The sequence below is a fragment of the Tursiops truncatus genome, chromosome X, assembly GCF_011762595.2.
Source record: "Tursiops truncatus isolate mTurTru1 chromosome X, mTurTru1.mat.Y, whole genome shotgun sequence".
NCBI classification, from domain to species: domain Eukaryota; kingdom Metazoa; phylum Chordata; class Mammalia; order Artiodactyla; family Delphinidae; genus Tursiops; species Tursiops truncatus.
Window position 1 is genome coordinate 46376905 of NC_047055.1, and position 21561 is coordinate 46398465.

Consider the following 21561-nt stretch of genomic DNA (forward strand, 5'->3'; position numbering starts at 1 on the left):
TTCTTGATAATAGGATAGCCCTTGATTATCTCTTAGTTGAGCTAAGTGGTGTCTATGCTGTGGCCAGCACCTCCTGCTGCACCTGGATTAACACTTCTGGGAAAGTTGAAACTCAGCTACATAAGATCACTGAACAAGGGGGTAGTGGTGGTGGGATGAATTGGGAGATTGGGATTGACATATATACACTAATATGTATAAAATAGATAGTTAATAAGAACCTGCTGTATAAAAACATAAATAAAATAAAAATCAAAAATTCAAAAAAAAAATCACTGAACAAGCAATTTGGCTTAAAAAGGTGACTCCTTCAAGCTTTCTCTGACTTACTTGATTTTGATTCATCTGGGTCTTGGTGACAGCGACTCCAAAATGCACTCCAAACATTGGGAATTATCCTGCTAATAATAATCGTAGTAGTCTCCCTAGCACATGTATTCTCTCAAAAGGTTTAAATACATGTTCACAGCCACTAACCACTAAGCAAATAATCTCCCTATGACTGGAACACCAGAAAAGAAATAAAGAAAATGATTGGCTCAAAGATTGTGAGCCTGAAGTCATGACTTATGAATACCACACAGAGATCAACAAAAACTGTGAGAACTTCAGAGCCATAGCTGGGAAGGTTGCTAATACTTTAAATTTTGATCAAATCTTTCAGTTACGCTGAGAGTCTGAGCAAAAGGGGAGAACTGTTTAAAAAAGAGACAACAGGCTCAAAATGGAGTCATTTGTTCTAATCCCCATGTCAGCAAACCAAGGCTTAATACCTAACCTAATTGCAATTTCAACCTCTCCCAGGAATTTAAGGAATGTAATCTTAAATTAGTCCATCTGGAGTTTTCGGGTCAGCAGTAGTGAGGTAATCCACCTGATAGAACCCTTCCAACCCCCAAAGAAGGATGAGGTAATCTGCTCTTTCCTTGCTTCCTCTCCCCCTGCCTATAAAAGTCTCCCATTTTGTTCAGCTCTTTGGAAATCATTTCTATTTGCTATTTGGGATGCTGCTTGATTCATGAATTGTTGAATGAAGCCAATAAGATCTTTAAAAATTTACTCAGTTGAATTTTGTTTTTTAACAGTACTAATATTATCTTGATCTAATTTGCACCCACAGGTTGGTAAATCCTGGGAAACCTCAATTTTTTAATATTAGTAACAGTTTATGGTAGTTATTTTTACCCATCATCCCTGTTGTATAACAGTGATTATATATGGAGATTTATTTTCTTCACTTAGCTGAAAGAAGACCATTATTTATTCTCTGTCACCCTTCATGGCTGTTTTGTTTTGTTTTTTTTTTTCATGGCTGCTTTTTTTAATCCCCTTTGTTGAATCTTTCTCATCTCACAGACCTCTAAACATTGTAGTTTTCCAAGTTTAAATCCCGAGACCTCTTCTCTCCTCTTCTATTTACATTCATGTCTTGGATGATCTCATTCTGGCACATGGCTTTAAAATACCATCTCTATACAGAAAACTCCTAAAATTAAATCTCCAGCCTTGATCTCTACCATGAATTCCAGACTCAATCTAATTTCCTGCTCAACATCTCCATTTAGATGTATAACAGACAACTCAAATAAACCATGTCCCAAACTGAACTCTTGATTCTTAACATCCCCTAACCAGCTTGGCCCAAAGAATTTTCCATCCCAGTTAATGGTAACTTCATCCATCTTGTTGCTTAGGACAAAATTCTTCGTGTCAACCAGACTTTTCTTTACAACCCACATCATACATACTTACATACATCATACATACATACTTGGTACATATCACCAAATCCTGTTGGCCTTATATTCAAAATACACATTATCCAGTATCCAGCCACTTCTTACCACCTCCACTTGTACCACCCAGTCTAAAATCATCATCAAGCACTAATTTTCTAACTAGTCTCTTGGCTTCTGCCCCTACCCCTTTCTCCCCAGCTGTCAATTCTCCCCACAAAAGTTAGAGTGAACCTTTTAAAATGTAAATTAGATCATTTCAGTCTTCTACTCCAAACACTTCAGTGGTTTCTCATGTCACTCAGAATAAAATCTAATTTCTTGGTCTGGTCTACAAGGCACACATGATCTCATCCCTGGCTTCTTTTCTGATTTCACATCCAATACTCTCCTCCTATCTCAGTGCTAGCCACACTGGCCTCCTGCTATACCTAAAATTTAGCAAGTAGGTTTTTGCTTTAGGGCCTCTGTATCAATTGTTTTGCCTTGGTTTGCTCTTCTTCCAGACATTGCCTCCATATCTTACCCCCCATTTCATTCAGGTTTTGCTCAAATGTTATCATCTCAGAAATAATTTCTTTGGCCAACCTACCTAAATAAGTCACCTTCCCATCTCCCATCACTCTCTGTTTCCTTATCCTGCTTTATTTATCTTCATGTATTCCTTTAAATTTTCAATTTATTATTGCCTCTCTCTCTCTCTCTCTCTCTCTCTCTCTCTCTCTCTCTCTATATATATATATATATATATATATATATAAAACATAAGCTTCAGAGTAGCATGGATGCTGTATTTGTATTTGTGTTCAATACTGATTTTCCAGCATCTAGAATGGTGCCTGGCACACAGTAATATCAGAAAAAACTGTCTCTTGAATCAATCAACTAGTGAATAGTGCTAAATAGGACTAATAGGACTAAAAAATGTACTAGTAAGGGTCAAAATGTTAAAGAAAGCTAAAAGTACCACAGAATGTTTTTGTAGAGCAGTCATTAAATTATTTGGGTATATGTTGCTTTTTCTGTTTTATAAGTCACAAATTAAAGAAATAGTTTAACTATTCCCCATGAAATGGAGTTACTTAGGAACATCTGATAGCATATTGTGCTAATACATATAACAGTTGGTAGATATCTGATGAGCATGTTCATGTCTCAGTCACTCAGTTCAATAGATATTGTGATGATTTTTGACCATTTTACCAATTTATATTATTTATGTTTTAAGTTACGTATCATTTAATTTACATCCATAATAAAGATTCCATGATCTAGAGAGCTTATATCTACTTTGTTCTCCTTAACTTATGAACTTTCCGATTCCATTTCAACTCATACTTCCTTCTTTCAACTATTTACACCATGATAGATATAAAGCACATCTACTACTATATTAATTATTGAATAGGTACTTAGTAAATATTTGTTGAATAAAAGCATAAATATTATAATAATTATATATATTTACCTCAGTATGATTTCAACCAGATGTAAAAGTTACTAACATTAAAGCTTATGTACTATAGAGACAAAAAACATATCAGTGGTTATCCAAGGCTGGCCATTGGACTGCAAATGGACTTAAGGAAAGTTTGGAGGCTGATGAAATTTTCTAAAATTGGATTTAGAAGGGGGGAGATTGTGTGGGGAGTTTGCACAATTCTATACATTTATTTAAAAAATCACTGAATTGAACACACACAATGAGTATATTTTGTGGCATGCAAATTATGCCTCAATAAAACTGTTAGTGTGTGTAGAAGCTCAGGATATCATAAGTATTTCAAAGAATAATGCATAAAAAAGAAAATTTAGGGATAAATGTAATCATTTGCCCTTATCGTTTATTTGGAACAAATATTACATAAAGTAATAATATGTCTTTTGCAGAATATTGCTAACAAATAAAAACCTTTGAATATTATCATAAAGGGTTATGAAGGGGAGTAAAATATGCCATCCCCAAATATGTCTCTTTGGCATATTGATCATTTGAAGCTGATTATTTTTTAAGGCTCAGACACAGGAGAATCTCTGAAAACAGTAGAAGGTGACTTTTGTGAGGGAAATTTACATTTATAAGAAAATTCTACATTTGTAAGGGTGTCTCCCTCTCCATACCAGGAAGAGGAGGATGACTAAATCTCTAGAGCTCTTATCAATGGAGAAGCCTTGGTCTTAAATCTGCATAACAACTACACTCTTGTTTACTGTGCTTTTCCTAGTCACCTCCCTTAACTGGCCTCCGCCCCTCCCCAACATCTTGTTTTCTGTCTTTCGGTGGAGATGGTATTTAAGGTGGTGACTTGGGCCATTTGGGAGAGTTACTCAGTTTTTCCCGAGTATCTCCCAAGTACAAAAGAGGTATACATGCTATTAAACTGCTGTTTGTTTTTCTCCTGTTGATATGCCGTTTATTACAAGGGAGGGAGTCTAAAGCCAAGAACATAGGAGAGTAGAAGGAAAATTGTTTACCCCCTTGCAGTTGGAAGCAATTATAAAAACAAATTATTTGATTCTATAAGCAAAACACATAAGAATTCTGAATATAAATTCATAAAAACATTTTAGTCTATTTTGATTCTATAATACAAAATTACGTCCCAATTTACATTTTAATATATACTTGCTCCTGAAACACAAATATAATATATGCTATTTACATATTAGCAAACCATACTTTTTTCTCACATAATTGATTAAAATTGAACAGTGTTTCAAGTGGGAAAAATAAAAGTCTATATTTAATAAATAGGATGTACAATAGAATTTACTTAAAATAAATTTTATAATGTAATATTTAATAATACAGTGATTGAGCATAATTTTTCATTTAAAATTATTTCTATATAACTACTGATGCTGAAAACTTGGCCTCTGTGCACCGGTGCAAAATCAAATCTCTGAGACAGATTTTTGGGTGAAGTAGAAAAGAATAGCTTCATTGCTTTGCCAGGCAAAGGGGGACACAGCAGGCTCCTGCCCCAAAAACTGTGTGTCCCAACCCAAGAGGATTTGCTGAGGAATTTTATAGCAATGGTTCAAGGGCGGGGTTGCTGATAAGGATTAGGATGTGTGCAAGGCCTGCACTCCTTTAATCTGGTCTCAGGTAATCTCTTGATGAGCTTCTCTGGTTCCTTTAATCTGGCCTCAGGTGGTCTTCTCTGGAATGAAGAATGCTGACATCTTCTATTTGTTGGGGGTTTTAGTTTTGCAGAAGAGCTCAAAGATATTATTTTGTGTATCCCTTAAGGTGGAACCAGGACCCTGCCCCCAAGGCTGCACTATTGTTTCTTGGCTGTTCCTCCCTTGTCTCTGTATCCCCTCCCTTCCCTGTTTAGTAACTATTTGAATCTGCCCTTTGGGACTCAGGGAAGGTCATGGAGGCTGGAGTCTGTTTCCTACAAACAGGGAATGGGGGACTCATAAAGGATTCCATGCCCAGGAGCCCCACAGGGTCCTGCTCAGTTTCACTATCACCCAGGGTTCACCAGAGAAACAGGACCAGTAGGAGATATATATATATTTAGAGAGAGAGATTTTTAAGGAATAGTCTAACATCATTGTAGGGTTGGCAAGTTCAAAATTCGTAAAGAAGACTGGCAGCCTGGAGACTCAGGCGGGAGTTGATGCTGCAGTCTTCAGAATTTCTTCTTTTCCAAGAAACCTCAGTTTTTGCAGTTTTTATTCCTAAGGCCTACAATGGATTGGATAAGGCCCACCCATATTACTGAGGCCCTCTTTGCTAAAGTCAGCTGATTGTAGATGTTAACCACACCTAGAAAGTACCTTCACAGAAGCACCTAGATTAATACTTTATTAAATAACTGGATACTACAGCCTAGCCAAGTTGGCACATAATACTAACCATCACAATAACTGTTTATGCAAAAATCAGAATAGTTTTTTATATTCCCAAGAGGATTTTTAAATTATCAATTTGTATGACAGGGGTTCAATAATAATATATTAAAAATGTTGAAATCTACTGGTCAGGAGCAATGGCTTTTCCAAATTTTCTTTTTATATTCATAGAAATTTGTTTTAAAAAACAATTATGAAAAGAAACTCTAATATCTAAAAGAGGGAAAACAAAACTTTTACGGTGAAGATGTGAAGACTCCCAGAACCCACCCATTTAGCTTCCTGTCAGTATTGACAATAAGCACTGCCATGGAACCCTAGGATATCTCAGTGCACTTTTGTAAACCGTTGATATGCCCAAATTATAAACTCAAATGCCTCCAGAAATAAGGAAAATAACAGAAAAATGTGAAGCCTATCAAGAATTGGCACTTGGTTAGCATTTCCATGAACACAATGGGTAGTGGTGGGAACTGTGGTATATTGGAACAAACAGATCCTGTTTGAAACACAGCTGCTCCTCAGCTCTTGCCAACTGGTACCTTAATGGAATGCAGGTCTCATGTTGGCAGATGTCCTAATTTTTCAGTTGCTGAAAATCAGGATTTTTATGTACAGTCTTTTGATTTCAAAATTTGTGATTTTTTGGTGTAAGATCTCTTAATTTCAAAATTTGTAATTAATTTAAGACAAGTTTAACACTTTATAGAATAAACAAGTTATGCAGACCATATTTAATGATCTGTTTGCAGTGTCTGGCTTTTAGCATCAATTCCAGATCATTTTGATTGGTCAAATAACAATAACACTTTGATTCTAATATCTTCTATTGCTAATTCATTCTTAAAATATATAACACAGATTTTTTTTTAAAATATAAGACAAACTCCTAAAATAAATGCTCTATTACTGGTCATATATTTACATTTGGTAGTTGAAAACAATTTCTTACGTTAAAAACTACTATCTGTTTTACCAAATTAAATTTTACCATGTGCTTTTTCTAATACAAGAAAAATATTACTTAAGTAGCACTTAAGTAGTTAGGGGGAAAATTCCACATTTCAAAGTTCTTAAATAATTAGCAAATTGATTTAATTTTTTTATTTTAAGATAATTAAATATTTTTTTAGAAATGAATTAACTCTGGTATTATTCCCCTTACTCCCTTCTACACACATACACACACATACATACACACACACACATTGTTGCAGTTGTACTCCATTAAATAATTCCAGTTTTCACAATTTTTTTATCTTCCCTTTCAGGAATATACACTTTCAAATACAACTGGGGAATAAAATTGTATTTTGGTAATCTATGGAGAATATAAAACTCTTGCTTACTTATAAGGAAGATATAAAAATTATCATTGAACATTCATAGAGAAAAGATTGTTCATACTTCAACAGTTGTTTTTCCTAGTGAGGTGGCTGTTGTTAGTTTCCTTTCTTTATTTACTCTAACAAGGCATATTCAATTTTCTCTCCCACTCAAAAGAAAATACACAGCATTGTGATTACTTGAAACATAATAGAGTAATTAGAGAGAAAATGTGCATAGAATTTTTATCAAGCCCTCCCTTGGTCATGTGAACATGTTCAAGGTTGCTTTGTATTGGTCAAATTCCAACCACTGCAGCAGCATCTGTTACTAACCAGGTTTATCTATTCTTTGAATTCAAATTGCATAACAGAGCACAATTTTGTAGGATTTTTGGCAAATATTTTCTATTTTTTTACTGGACAGGAAAGAGTACTAAAAATGTCAAAATAACAATTTTGGAAAGAAAGATCTAATTTGAAACAGAATGAAAAGCTTTTGATCTATACTCTTTGCATTTTTATATTAAGTTAAAAGGATGGAAATGATGAAATTTTGCACAGTTCTCAGCATGTCATACCCAGCATGGCATGCTTGAAATGTGATCTTTGTTTCAACTTGGCCACCCAGAGAAGTAGACATGAATAAGAGATGTCTTTATACAGTGTGTGTTATTTAACAGAGACACCTCCAGACAAAGGCTTTTGCAAACAAATCCATGAAAGGGTTTGTATTGCAAAGGTTTTGCCCTGCTCTGCATTTGTGCTTGGGGTGACAAAATGGATAAAGTACATAGGTTCTGTCAGAGGCTTGAGGGAATTGATAAAATTGGTTTGCTCAGACATAACATCTATAGTCTTTTATTCCCCAAACAAGAATGTAACTAACTAAATTATTTTTTAATAAAAAAAAACCACAATAATGTTGAGTTGCAATTGTGATGACAGTCTTCAAATCTGCTGATTAGCCAGTAACTTGGATTTTTGTCCCCCTTTGACAACTCTGTATTTCTTTCTGAAAATTATTGTGTGTAAAGTTCATCAATATTCTTAGAGGGAGAGTTAACATACCCCAGAAAATGAAGCTTACATTTTTGCAATAATGAGAAAAGAAAATAATATAGATATGTGGATTGTTATTCTCAGACTTCATTGTGTTATCTTTGCTAAAATAATAGCACATTCCCAGGTCCTCATATGTACTCAGTTTTATGGGAACCATTCCAAACCCAATTATTACCAAGATAAAATGTGAATTTGTCAGAATGACTTATGATTGTTGATGGACTGAAGCAAGAAATCTTCCATAACCAGAGCCAATCTTAATCCAAATACATAACCGAAGCATGACAGTTTTGCATGAAATTCCAAGTTACCTAAATCAAGTCTTTGGTTCAATGCCTTGTGATCATGCAAATCCACAGAGATACACTTGAAAGTATAGATTTCCAGATCTTACGCCAGAACTACTGAATCAGAATCTCTATGGAAGGGATCTGATTTTTTAAAATTTTTAAACAAGGTGTTTGGGAAACCCTGCTATAGCACAAAAGAGATTGTGCCAAGAGAAGACTGCATGATAATTGGAGGGGTGTGGGCATATATTTTTTGTCCCATCCAGGACACTTTGAGAGAGAAAGGGGCATTACTAAAAATTATGCCAAAACAATAGGCATAAATGGGATCATTCTGGGAAAAGTGGAATCATTTGTCAATCTAATATTACTTCACACTTTTATATCACTTTTTTTAAAAAAATAAACTTTAATTTTGGGACAAGTTTTAGATTCACAGCAAAACGGAACAGAAGGTACCAAGAGTTCCCTTTTACCCTCTGACCCTACACTCACAAGCTCTCTCATTAACAGCATGTATTACATTTGTTACAATTGATGCACCTACATTGACACACTATTATCACTCCAAGTCCACAGTTTACACCAGGGTTCACTCTTGGTGTTGTACATTCTATGTATAAATATATAATGTCATGTATCTATCATTATAGTATCATACAGAATAGTTTCACTTCCCTGAAAATCCTCTGTGCTTTGCCTATCCATACTTCCCTCCTCTCTAAAACCAGGCAACCACTAATAATTTTACTGTCTTCATAATTTTTGTCTTTTCTAGAATGTCAGAGTTGGAATCATAAAGTATGTATGTAGTCTTTTCAGATTGTGTTCTTTCACTTAATATGCATTTCAATTTCTTCCATGTCTTTTCATGGCTTGTTAGCATATTTCTTTTTAGCTCTGAATAATATTCCATTGTCTGGATGTACCACAGTTTGTTTTTTAATCCATTCACCTACTGAAGCATATCTTAGTTGCTTCCAAATTTTGACAATTATGAATAAAGCTGCTACAAACATCTGAGTGCAGGTTTTTGGGTGGAATATATTTTCAGTTCATTTGGGTAGATACCAGGGAGTGTGATTGCTGGATCACATGGTAAGAATATGTTTGCTTTTGTAAGAAACTGCCAAACTGTCTTCCAAAGTGGCTATACCATTTTGCATTACCATCAGCAATGAATGAGAGCTGCTTCACATCCTCACCAGCATTTAGTGTTGTCAGTGTTTTGAGTTTAGGGCACTCTAACAGATGTGTAGTGATAGCTTGTTCTTTTAATTTGCAATTCTCTAATGACATATAATGTTGAACATCTTTTCATATGCTTACATGCCATCTCTATATCTTCTTTGGTGACATGTCTGTTTGGATTTCTGACCTTTTTTTTTTTTTGGTATGCGGGCCTCTCACTGTTGTGGCCTCTCCCGTTGCGGAGCACAGGCTCCGGATGCTCAGGCTCAGCGACCATGGCTCACGGGCCCAGCCGCTCCGCGGCACGTGGGATCTTCCCAGACTGGGGCATGAACCCATGTCCCCTGAATGGGCAGGCAGACTCTCAACCACTGCGCCACCAGGGAAGCCCTCTGACCATTTTTAAATGAAGTTGTTCATCCTCCTCACTGATGAGTTTTAAGAGTTCTCTGAAATTTTGATACAAGTCCTTTATGAGATGTGTCTTTTGCAAACATTTTCTTCCAGCCTGTGGCTTTTCTTATCATTGTCTTGAAGTTTTCTTTTGTAGGTCAGAAGATTTTAATTTTAATGAAGTCTAGTTTATCAATTATTTATTTCATGTATCACACCATAGATGTGTCTAAAAAGTCATTGTCATACACAAGGTTATCTAAGTTTTCTCCTACATTATCCTTTAGGGATTTTATAGTTTTGCATTTTACCTTAATGGCTATAAGCCTTTTTGAAATACTTTTCTGAAGGGTGCAAGATCTGTGTCTACATTCATTTTTTTGCATGTAGATGACCAGTTCTTCCAGCCAGCACTATTTATTAAAAAGATTATTTGTTTCATTGTATTGCCTTTGCTCATTTATCAAAGATCAGTTAACTATACTTATGTGGGTTTATTTCTGGCCTCTCTATTCTATTCCATTGATCTATTTGTCTATTCTTTCACCAATATCTCATTGCCTTGATGACTATAGGTTTGGAGTAAGTCTTGAACTTAGGTAACATTAGTCCTCCAACATGCTCTTCAACACTGAGTTGACTATTCTGGGTCTTTTGCTTCTCCATATAACTTTAGAATTATTTTGTCAATATCCACAAAATAACTTGGGCTTTTTATTGCAATTGTATTGAATCTATAGATCAAATTGGAAAGAACTGACATCTTGACAGAGTTTTCCTATTCATGAACATGGATTATTTTTCCATTTCTTGAATAATTCTTCTTTGACATCTTTCATTAGAGTTTGTAGTTTTCCTCATATAAACCTTCTACATATTTTTTTTAGATTTATACCTAAGTAGTTCATTTTTCTTGGTAGCTAATGTAAATGATAATGTGTTTTTAATTTTAAATTCCACCTGTTCATCTGGCATATAGGAAAAAAATTGACTTTTTTTCAGGAGGTTTTTTTTGTCAATTCTTTTGGATTTTCTACATAGACAAGCATGTCATCTGTGAATAAAGAGAGTTTTATTTCTTCTTTCCAAATCTCTATACATTTTATTTCCTTTTCTTGCCTTGTTACATTAGCTAGGACTTCCAGTATGATTTGAAAAGGAGTGGTAACAGAGGACATCCTTGCCTTATTCCTGATCTTAGTGGGAATGTTTCAAGCTCCTTGGCATTAAGTGTGATGTTAGCTATAGAATTTTTTGTAGATCTTCTTTATCAAGTTGAAGAAGCTCCCCTCTATTCATAGTTTACTGAGATCTTTTATCATGCATGAGTGTTGGATTCTGTCAAATGCTTTTTCTGCAACAATTGATATGATCATGTGAGTTTTCTTCTTTAGCCTGTTAATATGATGGATTATATTGATTGATTTTTGAATGTTATACCAGTTTTATATACCTGTGATTATACCACTTGGTCATGATAAATAAGTATTTTTAGATTTTATTTGCTAATATTTTGTTGAGAATTTTTACATTTATGTTATAAGAGATATTGGCCTATAGTTTTCTTTTTTGTAATGTCTTTGTTATGGTATTAGGGTGATGCTGGCCTCATAGAATGACTCAGGAAATAGTCCCTCTCTTCTATCATCTGGAAGACATTGTAGAGAATTGATATAATTTATTCATTAATGTTTGTAGAATTCTCCACTGAACCTGCCTGAGCCTGGTGCTTTCTGTTTTGGAAGGTTATTAATTACTGATTCAATTTCTTTAACAGATATAGGCAAAATCAGATTGTCTTTTTTCTTGCGTGAGTTTTGGCAGATCATGGCTTTCAAAGAATTGGTCCATTTCATCTAGGTTATCAAATTTGTTGGCATAAAAGTTGTTTATAATATTCCTTTATTATCCTTTTATTATCCATGGGATCTGTAGCAATGTCCTCTCTGTCATTATTATATTAATAATTTGTGGTTTTCTATTTTTTTCTAGTTAGCCTGGCTAGAGGCTTCTTGATTTTATTGATTTTTTCAAAGAACCAGCTTTTGGCTTTGTCAATTTTCTTTATTGATTTCCTGTTTTTTTATTTCATTGATTTCTGCTTTGATTGTTATTATTTATTTTTTTTCTGCTTTGGATTTAATTTGCTCTTTTTTTCTAGTTTACCAAGGTATGTTGTAGTTTCCCCAGCTATGTTAAGCACTGTTAAAACCCCAGCAGATTAGGCTCCTGTAAAATAGTTTTTCCTGAGGGCAGACCTTGATAAGAACAGAATGCTCTGGTGTATTTCAAAATAGTTTTCCCCTCCCTCTTCAGGAAGTCTGAGGGGATTTCTGACCACTATTGATGGTCAGAACCTGGTAGAGCTCCTGAACTCACAAAAATATGGGGGCTCTCTGACTGGGTCTTTAAGAGAGTTTAACATTCAGAGTTGTCCACACTGAGCCTCCAGCAATTCATCAGTTACTGTTCAGGTTTTCCTACCCAGGCACTCGTTCCCATGGCTGTTTCTCTGCTGGTAGGTTTCTGTTCTGGTAAATTGTGATTCTTTGTATCCACCTGTCTGCCTCTACAATTTTGGCAACAGTGGTTTGCTCTTTGACCTCACTTCTCTGCCTGATTGAAAAAGAGGAGTTGATTTTTCATTTTGCTCAGGTTTTTACTTCTCATTAGGATAGAGTGGTAACTTCTAAGCTTCTTATATGCCAGACTGGAAACTGGAAGTCTGGATAATAGTTTTGTTTCCATTTTCAAAGCTCTTTCAAGTGGAATCTCTGGTTGGCTCCATTGTGCTATGCTATGAATTGAGCTAAACCTTGTAACCAGCACTTAACATCTGAGGAAAGATAATTCAGTAGAAGGTACAGATTCTTTTCTTACACAGTGAACGTTATCTCCTGAAACTGTGGAATAGGAAACTCATAGCTTTTATGGAGAAACCTCTTGCAGTCTCCAGAGGTTTTGCAAATGATTCACAGGTGTAGCTGGTTTGAGGAAACAGATGTGCTCTTGAAGAATTGTGTGCAAATTGAATATTTGTTAATTGAAACTTATTTAGAATTCATTTTAGGAGAGGTAACTGTTTAAAGTAGCCCTTTGGTGAATTCTTTTGTAAAATGAATAATTGCTCCTTAATTTGTCTTTTTTGAAAATGGAAATTTTTATATGTGACACTTTCTTAAAGCTATGAACCAATTCTAGGCCTGTGTAGGAAGCATAGAATACTTGTGGCTCTTGGTAACAATACAACTCATTTTTCTATAATTAAAGAAAATGCTGTATATAAATAGCTGAATATATCCTATATGCAGTGTTATGTTTAGAAACAGAAGTAGCCTAGAACTATGATCTTGAAGAACAACAGCAATTTGAAGTAAAATAAACTGGGTGTTTGGTCAACATTGACTAATGTAGTATTAATAATATAGTTTCAAGTGACACTGCACTGGTGATTCAAATTCTATAAATCTAGTATAAGGCCCAAGGATGTGGATTTTTAACAAAAAAATTCTGCTCTGCCTAGTAGTCACTGGCTACCTGTGGGTATTTAAATTTAAATTAATTAAAATTAAATTCAGTTCCTCTGTAGCACTAGTCATATTTCAAGTGCTCAATAACCACATGTGGCCAGTGGCTACCATATTGGATAGAACAGATTATAAAACATTTTCATCATCTTGAAATGTTCTATTCAACAGTACTGCAATGATTCTAATAACAGGCAATGTTGGGAAACATTGGTTTAATTACAAGAAGACTCTCCTTAGAGTCAGGACCCTAAGATTATAGGCTCTACCAGAGAAGTAACTTTCTGTGATATTAGTTTATTTGTTGTTACAGGTGCCATTGGGAGCCATTCTGCTGAAAATTAAAAAGGTCTGTCTCTTTCTCAATGTTATCCTTTATCATATGGATAATAATTTCATGCTTCTGCCTTATAGATATTACTACAAAATGAAGAGTGGTTTTCATTGACCACAAATGAAAATCAGTTTCATTACTTTCAGAGGCACACCTCAAAGATTACATGAGCACCCATATAATTTCTGAAGAGGGTGCAAATATAATTGATAAATTCCAAGTCAAGTAATAAATATTGGCCGGTGATATTTTCCTAGGGTAAATTTAGTAGAAGACAGGAAATGTGTTATTGGATTCATATGTTGTATTAAAAGATATTATAGAACCTGAGAAAGTGCTCAGTATTTATAGCTCAGAACTTTGTTTCTTAGATAAACTGGTATCCCTCCTTTCCCTCTATTATAGATAAATGAGTTGAAACATAAAAGCCTCTGATCTAACTTCTCTGTGCCTCAGTTTCTCTATAAAGTAGGGATAATAATAGTTCCCACTTCATTTGTGTGTTGTGAAGATTAAATAATACATGATAAGCACTTGGAACAGCACTACCTACACAGGACTTAATACATTTTAGCCATTACTCTTTTTATTGTTCTCATCAACTACATCACAGAGTTAATCACATACCTGGGAATAGGACTGACCTTGCTAGCATTTTAGTCCTTCTGTCTGTATCATGTTGTTTTCAAATACAATCTGCCACATTCCACTATGTTACTTGACTCATATAGAGTGCCTGGGATCTGGGCTATATTTGGGAAAAGAGGAGCTGCTTAGAAAATCCATTCTTGTCCTGTGCTGACTTTTTGTTTTCCAAATCAGTCTACCTAAATCTTAAGAGAACCTGAGAACACTGGAGACCCAGGATTGGACCAGGCCTTGGGACTCTGAAGGAATTTACAAGCCTTATCAAATAGTCAAAATATTTATCTATTTTGAAAAAATATATATTTAAAGCACTGCTTTTTCTTTTTATTTATTTTTTTATTGGAGTATAGTTGATTTACAATGTTGCATTAGTAGGACTGCTTATTTGCAGTAAATATTTAGATAGGCAATGACAAACTCATATGGATAATAATTTCTTCTTCTTCATTTTTTCTTCTTTTAATGCAGTCTGCTGATGATCCCTGACAGGTAGGACTATAAACAAAATGTCACTTTCCTGGTTCAAGTATTTACCAGACATTTCAGTGTTTCTGACAAGGATTACATCTTCAGTATGGTTAGTCTTTGACTTGTTTTCCAAGTCTCCAGCTAGTACTTGGTCTTGCGCTTGCATTTTATGGTCATCTTCCTTGGTGAGGTCAGATTCTGACAGGATGCGTATTTTTCACTCTATAGTATATAAATTTACACAGCACCCTATCTGGCGGGAAAGAAGTATGTGTTGTTATGGATTTAACACGTAAAACTTTGTGAAGAGTCAAGCTCTTCAAATCCAGACTGGCACAGAGTCTACCACCAGACTGCCAGTAAAATAGATGAAAACCAAAGGAAAATAACCACATTTTAGAGTAGATTGTAATTTAGTCATTGAATATGTTCTGAATAACCTCCCAAAAAACTATTTGGTGAGAAATATGAAAGACTGCTTTGTTTCAAACATCTCTCATCTCCTATGGTGTCAGAACTAAAGACCTTGATTTTTCATGTTCCCTGGGAGTCGCTTCCAACTCATCACTTAGCTGATCTTATGGTCCCCTTTCCCACCCACCTCACTCACCACATGGGCTTTCCCTACTGCTTTTCATGCCTCTCTTCTATTCCTTCAAAAAGTGCACATGTCATTGCTTGCTCTGTTAAGTCTTTGTGTCTCCTCTGTCCAAGCCAGTTACTGAGGAACTAAGTCAACTGGGTATGTGAAAGAGGGGACACAGACTTTTTCCTAAGCTTTCCTCCAGGCTCTCCCCCCACCTCTTTAGAGTTTTACCAGTAATAGCTTAGTTGGAAATCTCGGCTTTCCTTCCTTCGTTGTGAGCAAGTTAGAATTGTGTGTGTTTGCCTATCTAGCATCATCTTGTCTCAGGCTGAAACAAGGGAAAGCGTTTTAAAGGGGTCCATGTAGATGGTAAGGTTGAAATAAATTTCTAGGCCCAAGATAGAGCCGCTTCTGCCTGGGGAACCATGTCAAGAAACCAAAACTTAGATAACTTTCCTGTCCTTGTAAATGTTCCACTTGACCAAAAATCCAGTAAATTCAGTAAACCAAGCCCTAAATGCCAAGCTAACTCTGGGCCTTCTCATTCCAAACAAGGTTGAGTCTGTGGCCCCAGCCAATCAGATATTTTGTATTTGCCCCTTCCTTATTCTTTATCCTATAAAATCTTTCTGCCTTCTACCCCATTTTGCAGCTCTCCACAGGAGACGGTCCACTTCATGAAGTGTTAAAGTTTGTATTGTATCACCTACATTGTCTTTTTTAATCATTTTTTAACATTATTCACCAAAGAAAGTTAAATTTAAATCCACTCTATTACCTGTAGTATTCCCAAACTGGGCTTGAGAGGAGAATTACTTGGAAGCTTGTTAATAATACAGATACTTGGACCCCATTCCAGAATCAGAATCTGTAGAGTGGGGCTTTAATTTTCTTCAAAGTGTCCCAGATGGACTTGATTGTGAATGGACCAACATTTGAGAACTCACTGATGCTTGCCTTCTAGATCCCCTCTCCAAATATTGTGGTTGTAGGAGAGAAAGTCCTGGGCTGACTATCAACACTTCTGAGTGCTGATACTCCCCTGGGTCAGCACAGGTAATTGAGAGTTGATCTATTAACTTTTGAAAATTATCATAGAAGAACATGAAAGGCCCCAAGCAAGAAAGGAAGATGGGATTCTTGCCTAACAGGAGATTTGTTTGTATCTTTTACAGTTTATCAATGAAAAAAAGGAAGGAAAAATACCTGTTTAATGCAACAGCAGAACGGTCACAACCACATAGCTGATGAAAACAGGTTGCTATTGTTCTTAGCCAAATTCAGATGGCTTTTACCTTATAACCACTTAGATCATTTTACATTTTTCTTGCCTTCTCTTTAACTCATCAAGCAGGCATTGGGGAAGTTTGCCTGTATATTACATCTGCATTAAAAGCATTGCTCTTATCATGTACTGTTAAAAGATAATTTTCATAAAAAAGGTAAAATCATGACTCTCACACAGATATAAAACAACCATGTGTTAATGATTTTATTTATTTTATTTAAGTTATTAATGAGGGAACTTGGCATCTTTTACAACAGGTCCAAACACAGACATATTTCTAGATCTTAAACATTGACTATTGGACTTGCAAATGGAAGCAAATTGGCTTCTGGCTTTTTTATTTTTATTTTTTATTTTTTGGTGAGGGGCCTCCCTCTTTCCTCCTTGGGATAGAGGTCATTTCCATGTTCATAGAGGAGAATCATTTGCATTATTGTCATCAGTTCTTTACAACATACAGAATTATAAAATACCTCAAAATTGATGAAAGACTAGAAACAGATAAACTGGAATAGTGTGCCCTAAACAATGCATAGTTTTCCACTGAAGCACAAAAGTTTCCCTATGCTACTGAATATGTGATAGCTCCCTATTGCTATTAAATATTAACTTTCCTCCTTGACTTTCAAATCTCTCCTTAACCTTATTTGCTTTAGGCTGTTCCCTTGATTTGTCATGTCCTGTTTTCTGACTTAGAATTTTGAAAAAATGACCTATTTTTAGATGAATTTAATTTGATTATAAAATTAGTGCATATTCATTTTGGAAATTTTGTAAAATACAAAGGAAGAATGTAAAGAAGGGAACAAAAATTATCAGTAACCCTATAGCATTTGGAGGAGGAGTTACACTATAACACAATTAATGGTCAAGGGAGTTTGAAGAGTTTTTAACCTATTGTTCCACGGCTCTCAACCCTTAATTTGCTAATGGTTCTATCTACCTACCAGTTGAAGACTTCTGCCCTTGCTGTGGCCTGGATTTCAGAAAGTCAGCTCCTGTCAATTCAGTCTGCCTTTTTTTCACTCCCGTCAATATTTCTCCCATGCAGACTCAGTCCCTGTGCTCCATCCTAACTGAGAAGAACAACCCTCTTTCTTCTAAAGCCACCAATCAGTGGCATTCCTATGTGCCTCTCTATGAAACTGTAGCTGAGTTCCTACATAAAGACTATCAAAGGCATTTGGGAAATTAAGAACTTTGAACCAGCTTTTTTTTTTTTTTCCCATTTGCTTTGGTTTGGAAAGAGTATGTCAATGCAGGGTGAAACGTTCCAGGGACGGGGGGTGGGGGGTTAGGAGGCGTTTACATCAATCTATCCTTGATGCTCAAAGTCCTATACTATATCCAGTATGTCTCCATTACCCTAAGGTGCAGGCTGCTAGTTGATGCCATGATCTTTAATCTTCAGAGCTAGAACATTAAAGATACCAAGGGCCAGCCGCCTTCCTACACTCACTTCTTCAAGACTTTCAGTGTTCAGCTCAATAGTAACAATGCTGGAGAGATACAACACCACATCCCCCACCCCCCATCCTCAAATTCAGGGGCCAATGGCACATTGATTACCAACACATGAGCATACTCATGAAACACATGCTTGGCCCTTGTTGGTTGTCATATATGTGTGTTCACGTTAAACATTTAGCCACCAACTCCCTGAAAATGAAAGCCTTGATTTGTAATATTTGCCAATTTCCATGGTATAAATACTCCCACCATGGCTGACTTTAATCTACTGGCATGATGTCACTGAACATGGAGTTGGGAAGAGATTGTGCTCAATAGGTTATCACAAGGCAGGAGGGACCACAACACTGCCTCCCACACCCCAACCTCCACGGAGAGCTCTTTGCATGGAGGACACTCAGCCAGAGACAACTTCAGAGAGAGTCATGCTAACAGCAGCTGGCTGAGGATGATATCGCCAAATGACTCACAAGCCTTTTGTGGCTAGCTGAGCCTTAAGTCATCACAACCCCTGTCCTTCCTTCTGTCATTAAACTTGGTCTTAGGTCATCTAGTACAGGTAGTCTAGCCCAGGTATATGATGATTCAAGTGATCCAGAGCCAGTCTCCCTCCACACCACTCACAAAATGAATTTGATTTCTGCTTTATAGTAAACACAGTTTGGATAGGAAAATTCCATTCCAAGGGGAACCCTGTGTTCTGGGGTCCTCTGAAATTACATTATCTATTCCCAGCATTTATTCCTGGCATAAAAACCCAATATCAGGATTCAAATTTTTTTGTTAAGGGCCTGGTGGGCATATAGCCATGGGCTTACCATGTAAGCCCAGAGAGAGATTTTACTAAGCTGTTTTTTTTTTTTACAGCTCTATAAAAGTATAATTTTTAAACCATAAAATTCACTCATTTTAAGTGTAAAATTCAATGTATTTTTGTTTTTATTTGGTTTTGTTTTTACTACATTTACAGAGTTGTGCAACTATTACCACAATCTAATTTTAGGCCATTTTTATCACTTCAGTTAGAAACCCCATACCCATAAGCAGTCAATCCCCATTCCCACTACCTTCCCTCCTCAGTCCTAAGCAATCACTTCCTGTCTCTATAGATTAGCCTATTCTGGACATTTGATATGAATGCAATCATATAATATGTGGCCTTTTGCATCTGGCTTCTTTCACCTATCATAATGTTTTTAAGCTTCATCCATGTTGTAGCATGTATCATTACTTCATTTTGTTGCTGAATAATATTCCATTTTATAGATACATCCTATTTTATCTATCCATTCAGAAGTTGATGAACATTTGAGTTTTTTCCACTCTTTGGCTATTGTGAATAATGCCACTATGAACATTTGTGTACAAGTGTTTGAGTGGACTTATTTTTTTTTCATTTCTCTTAGGTATATCCCAAGATACCTAGGACTGAAATTGTTAGGTCTTAAGCTGCTTTTATACCTATCTGAGCCAAGACCAAGAGTACCTGCAGACTGATCTCAGAAAACGGTACAAACACCACGTGGATGATGTGGCCTCATCAATATCAGACTCTCAATCCCCTCTCCCTCCATCCGTCTATATCCCTGTACTAACCCCTCCTTTCTCATTGTGTTTCTCCTGGCCATCGAAGCAAGGGTTTTTACACCTCCATAATCTCACACCTAGCACTCATTTTAGAGTCTGCTATATTTCCTTGTAGAGACTGGTGCATTTTGTTTTTGTTTTTTTTTCCCCTTTTCTATATTTTCCCTGCCCTAATTTACCTTATTCTAAATAAACTGAGCCTACCATATTCCATAGAGTGGGTGGTGACAAGATTCTATCCTAAGTTATCTTCCTGCAGGGTCTCTTAGATTTAAGGAGTCTTAGGGAAAAGGTGGAGGAGGGACAGCCAGCAGCTACTGAAGGTACTTCCTCTGCCCTGGCCTTAGTTGTCTCTGGGGCAAGTGTCTGTCTTACTCTTTTTCTACTCTAAGAATAATGAATTTTATTGACTTTTAAAGAAGATTCACTGCTGAAATAATAAATCTTTATGAACACAGTATAAATAGTTTTGTATTATCCTTTTTATTGACTTAACAATAGAACATAAGTATTTTTCAATCAAATAAGTCTTCAAAAACATAATTTCAATAGCCATATCTTATTCCTACATATTGTTATACTATAATTTATTTAACCATTTCTCTCTTTGGGAGGCATTCAGGATTTTTCACTGTTTTAAGGTGTATTAAGACATATTTTGCCGCATTTTAAGTTCCTTTGGCTAGATTATCTTTAGTGGATTTGCCGGGTCAAAGGGTGTGAATATTTTTAAAGTTTGTATTACTGACTCAAAAGTCAGATTTAACTCTTTGTCTACCATGAAGCCTTCTCTAGCCACTGTAGAGCTGTGAGTCCCTTCTTTCTCTAAACCAATTGCACTTGAACAACTATGTATTACTACATAAGGATTTCATTTATTTTTCCCTAATTATTTGTTTTCTTTTTCTCTTTCTTTCTTTTTTTTGATTAATGGTTAGACTTTAAACTCCACAAGAATGGAAACCATACCCTTTACTTTATTTGAATTCTTCACCAAATTTTGTCTCAATCGCATGAAAAACAGGAATAGTATTCTCAATTTCTCAGAAAAACAAGGATTTCAAAGGACAAGTGGCACTCTTCTAAACACAGGAATTAGGAATTTGTTGACATTATAATTCATTTGAGTCTGCTCTGTTAACCTTTTAAGTTTGATAACCCTGTTTCTTCAATTACTAGATCTGCATATTCTAATAACCCTCAAAAATCTTAGATTTTATGTTATAACCACTTCTTTTTTGGCCTATGACCTGTTGTACTTAAATTGGTAGAACAGATCTAGCTAATCCTTCCTGCAGTTAAAATGTACACCCTTCCTAACATTCTGAGTTCTTTCCATTAACCCTAAGAAAGGGTCAAAAGAATGGACAATAGATTAAGACCCATAGTTACTGCAGTCCTTGATTTCCTAAATATTCAAACATGAGATTATTTTTTCAGTCAAGCATAATAGGGCAGAGACCTAGAAATTAGGGAATGTGAGCTTTAGTCCCAATTATGCACTGAGTGTGTGAACATTGGAATGTCACTTAGCCTCTCTGGGCCTCAGTATCTTTACCTGTTGTGATAGGCAGAATAGCTGTCCCCAAAGATGCCCACATCCTAATTTTCTGAGCCTGTGAAAATGTTAGGTTACATGGCAAAGGGTGCTTTGCAGATGTGGTTAAGTGTCTTAAGGTGGGAAGAGTATCCTGGATTAACTAGCTGGTTCTAATATAATCACAAAGGTTCTTAAAAGTGGAAGGAGGCAGGAGAAGAAAATCAGAGGGAGATGTGACTTTGAAAATGG

The 21561-nt window shown here is 35.8% G+C and overlaps 1 long non-coding RNA gene across 1 annotated transcript in view; it reads left to right on the forward strand.

The window, feature by feature from the left end:
- The window catches only part of LOC109549491 (uncharacterized), a 33858-nt gene extending 13631 nt beyond the window's left edge, over window positions 1–20227 (forward strand). Inside the window, exons 4-6 of the long non-coding RNA XR_002175789.3 lie at window positions 13705–13740; window positions 14842–14862; window positions 19592–20227. This is a non-coding gene — a long non-coding RNA (uncharacterized lncRNA). The remainder of the gene's footprint in view (window positions 1–13704; window positions 13741–14841; window positions 14863–19591) is intronic.
- Window positions 20228–21561: the final 1334 nt, after the last annotated feature.